Here is a 5,023-nt window from a genome sequence, read left to right as displayed (position 1 = left end):
ACTGTCTGCACGTTTTTCTAGGAATCGTTAGTTTTTAACAATTATTCAGAATGAATCTATGAAAGTTCTTTATTTCACCACAGACGATTGCCTTTAGCAATGTAATGGTTGGATTGAAATTACAAGTTGTATCGAGTTAATTTAAGAGTAAATTCTGTTCTGTTTCCAACATTCGTTGTCACTGCTCCAGAAGTTTGCCGTAAAGCTGTCTAAATCGCGAAAATCCTGAGTTCTGTGGCATTAATAACATAGAAGGAAACGAACCTGTCTCGATGCTGCTTCTTAAAAGTAACGTTTTCTTCAAAAGCGCCAAATGCCTCTGAAAATCGCCCAAATTATACAGGAGCGGGAACATATATACATATATATCATTGCATCTGCTACTATTCTGTTTTGCTATCCCTTAAAAGTAGAATTACTTTTATAGCGAAAGTGGTGTCTTAAAAAGATCGAATATAGTCAAAGTTTGGCAAGGTCGTGTTATGCTTCTGTAGGTTGAGTATGTGCCTCTTTAATCTCATGCTCTGAAAATGCTTCAAATAGCTTTGGCTTGCCTGTCAAGCTGAGAGTTGCTATCTACCAGTTAAATTCCCTCACTGACTTTCCATAAGCATTCATGAGAATAAAATTACACGGCATTACACAAGTGGAGAGGAAGCGAAGAAAAAACGGTCTTTTCTCTCATTGGATTTATGCATAAAAGAGAATTCGGAATTTTTTTTGAGGCTCAGCACAAAAGTAGCCGTAGAAGTTGTGGGTTGAGGTTTCTTAATCTTTGACACAAGAGGAGTAGCTTCTGGCCTTGATTTCAGTATCTCACTTATCGAATAATTTAATTTTTACGACTTTCAGTGAATTCGCATTTCACCAAAGACCTAACCTATGTAACAATTTCAACTTGTGTGCCACTGTGTTGCGTTGTACCACGCAACTGTGTTTTCAAATCGCTTTACCGGCAAACACCACCGATTCTCTCATCCGTGTGTGCCGCTATTGCCGTTGTTCTTATCCCTCACCTAGATGATGCTTCTGTTCTGAATTCACTCACGTACAGGTAACCAAAAAAGTCAGTCAACAATTTGAGTGAAATTGCCTGTGGTCATACAATCGACGCGGATGGAGCCTATGCTTTTGGGCAGTTTCATCGAGTAGTCAACAACCGAGCCCTATCACCCGCGTTCTCTCGTAGATGTTGAAGTTTAGTTTAAACTTTACACAAGGGTTGGTGGACCACAGAAAAATGACAAATACGGAATACCTTGTTACTAACATGGTCACTGACATCTTGAACATACCGACAATCGCTTGTGAATACTTGAGTAGGTACAGCTTAAGTAAAGACGTCGACTTCTAACCTAAACCATTTTAAAATTGCTAGCATCCACATGTTGAAGATGTATGCGTATGTGACGTCTGACATCACCGTTTGTCATCACAGAACGAATAAAAAGTGGCTTTTTTGCGTACCCTACCCCCATGGCATACGTTATGTCCAAATTAACATTTCTGCTTATTCTGTCAATCTTTAACCTGAAAAGGCGTCATTTGTGCCTCAACTGTGTTTTTGAACTATCGAGTTCCCTGCCGAAGAATGCACGGGTTCAATAATGGCTTCCATAGGGTGGAAAATTTCTCTTACAAGTTAGAAATACAAAGCTAATGCTTCTCCTCCTTGGTGTATTCGCTCTTATTGTCTCAGGAAGAAAGTCACCATTGCAGAATAAATGTTTTTTTGCTTGAATATGACTCTGCTACTTAAGGCCTAAACAGATGTAATTATTCCCCTGATTAACGGCATTCTACGCTTGTTTTATTGCTTGAAGCTCAAGCAATTTACTTGTGAATTATGGTTCATTGCAATCAGTTATCATGGTCAGACAAGGAATATACATCGCACTTTGTGGCGCTAGACCCAGTCAAGAAAATCTGGACGTCACATATGTGTGACGGGGGAGCTTGTCCACAGTGCTGGCGTTCGAGCTGAACTGGGTGCAAGAAAGCGGGTTCGGATTTTCTTAAATGTCCTTCTTCAAAGACAATTTTTAATGAATCTTATTGATTATCATAATGCCAAGATACGTATTTTCCCTAACATTGAGGGGTTAAACTGTTGGAACGAAATGACCTTATCCCTTAGTTGCTTTATGTACACTTATCATTTCTGTCCCCGATTACTTTGCCCTGGCCTTTTCTCATTTGGGGCAATTATCCGACCAAATCAACACCCTTCTTTGTTCATTTCATATATCATACTCAAAAGTTGCACTTTTTGCCATGCCCTTTTTGTGGCCGACTTTGAGGCATGGTTGTGTTATGCACGCCTAATTATCTTGATAAATTATTCCTCTTCCCATCCACCCTTTATCGTACTTTAATTGGGAGGTGTTTTTTGCACACTGGAAAAATACCGCTGGTTTTTTGTACTTCCCTTCTGTTAGGTGCACTTTTTAAGCTTTCACACCTCCAAATTTCGCTCCTATAAGGAAAATCTCTTCCCAACTTCCCGATCTTGACAGCTATTTCGATTTAAAATCAGTGTGTTTTCATCAGTGAATCTATTTAATTCCACCTTCACAAACTTGGCTGATTGCCATTGACCTAGAACCTAGTGTTCCCACCATTTTGCGAATATGAATGGAATGCTTTAAACTTTGTCGTCAACTGAAAAGGATTTATTCTCTACATCCTAAATAAATCATTGCTGATGTCAGGCTTTTGCCTTTTCCTGAGACAATAAATAAGTAATTCGTTGGTTGTCACAGTTTATCATATATTTCATTATTTTTTCACGTCAAGATTATCGTTCCATGCACTTTAATTGACACCAGCTATTAGGGTCCACCACAGTTCACAGAACTTATGCCGTTGAAAAATTCAATGGAAATGCAATTATTCTTATGCTAAGAATGTCCTACATCTACCTTATTGTTTCAAAATCAGCCAACTTGTTTGAGACGTGTAATTTCGTGCAACCGGTTGTCATACAGTGATAGAGAAGGCTGGTCACACAAGTGAAGTTAGTAATGAAAGTCTTAATTGTGGAAGATTTTACATTTCAGATGTGAGATCTACTTTACTCATATACTCCACATCACTCCGACAACCCTTTCCATAACTTCAAAGTTTTTGATTTCGGAACAACCGGTTTAATTGGCCTGCTGATTTTATACGGAATGCGGAAGTCTAATACTAGGCTAGATTCAGTTCCAATTGTGAATTTCTCCTCTCCATCCTAAAAAGGCGATTGCATATGTATGTGTTGTCGCATGAAGAAAATAAGGTATTCTATTTTTAATTGCTCAACTACTACACCACTCTTGTTGCTGTGTGCCCTTCTAGCAGGCAGTCAACTCCCAAGAATGGTGTTGCATTCGAAAAACTTCAATCAATCTACTTTTAACTTTAGTTCTTGCCATAATCACTTTGTTATGTGAATGAGGAGCAAAATAAATGCTTCTTTTCTTTTGCTACGTCTTTGCAACCTTCATTGAATGTGTGAGAGAATTCGTCAGATTAGAGTCCCACCACCATTATGTATTCCAGTGCCTAATTGCTTTCTTGTACCTTTGGCGGTTTTTTAATTTGATTAGAAAGTCTAGCAACAGTGTTGTTATCCGCTTGTTGCCTAGAGTTGATACGACCTTCAAAATTGTGCAACAGCAGGTTGAGTCACTGATTCTTTGATTCGTGATATCCTGTGCTTCAAGGGGTGTGTTTTTGGTAAAATTTTTTTGTAAACTGGCTTCAGGGTAACGCATCGTACTTTTTAGTCCGTTTGAGAGGTTGGTGATGCTAGAGTTTTCGTCTAGGCCCATGATTACCCTTGCAAAAGGCACACTGTTCGGTTTGATTCACCATAGAAGAGACTGAAGGGGATATTGCATTCATGTGGCTTTGTTCGCGTCAAACCCATTCCGCATATCTAGGTTTTTGACTGTACAATTTGGTAAGATGCCTTAAAGCCTTCTGCGAACTTATGTTTTCTTTCGGTTATACATACTTTCACCTATATCCCTTGTGTAATGCATTTGTGCTTTAGATTGTTGATGTAAGAAGGAAACCTTTCAAAAACTCATCCGTGTATTATGCATTTGTCAGCCGTACTATGATCACGCTGTGCCTGATGGCGTTTCTAGCAGCACCATAGTTTCTCTCGAAGACATAGGGCATGGAAATTTAAGAATGACTGTGATGAAAGTACGGTACTGAGAGAGCAGTAGGATGGCTGATTTGAGTAGGACGCCTTGATACCGGTGCAAGGGCTACAACAAGGATGCTTGTAAAACATTCACGATGCAGCTTATCTTCGAAACCGGTACGAATTTCTTACCGATTTCCCTAGCGTTTTAGGGCATTACATCAGACCTTCCTCTCGATGGTCCTTCTCTGGTGTATTTGGGAGTTTAGGCGTAAGGTGCATAACTTCATAACATTTTATAAAATGGACTTCAAAAAAAGCCTTGTAGTAGAAGGTCGTTGCTCTTTGATTGAATATTTCCTCGGAAAAAGGGAAAAAACTTTATAAGATTAGTTTCCCTCAGCTGTGCCGCTCTGAACAGCTTCCAGTGCACTACCTTGCGTGTGTTGGGTTTCATGAACATGATTAGCAGAGGAGGATTCTCCTTAATTGATCTGTTCTGGTACTTTATGAGTAGAATATCTAGAACGAACTTTCACTACAATGTTATCATTAGCATAGGATATAGAAAAGCCCCATGTAACAGTACAGGCAATCAAATTATGTATGCTATTTCGTGTATCTAGCTCGGTCTCCCTGTGATTAGTCGTCGAATTTTGCCATTACAACGGTGGCCGGATAGATTGAAAGGAGCGAATACCATATATCGGCTTGCAGTTACTGCTTGAAATTTGGGGTTCTGACTCTAGTCATTTGTCATGTCTTCCTAAGGCTAATCATTGTCATACGAGGAGTGCATTTCGGATGGCGACCACGTTTTTGGTAGGAGGGAGTTTTATTAACTAGTAATAAAATGCATGATTTAAAGTGCTACTTTAAAGCTAC

The sequence above is a fragment of the Echinococcus granulosus genome, assembly GCF_000524195.1.
Source record: "Echinococcus granulosus chromosome Unknown EG_S00008, whole genome shotgun sequence".
Lineage (NCBI taxonomy): Eukaryota > Metazoa > Platyhelminthes > Cestoda > Cyclophyllidea > Taeniidae > Echinococcus > Echinococcus granulosus.
This window is presented reverse-complemented; position numbering follows the sequence as displayed.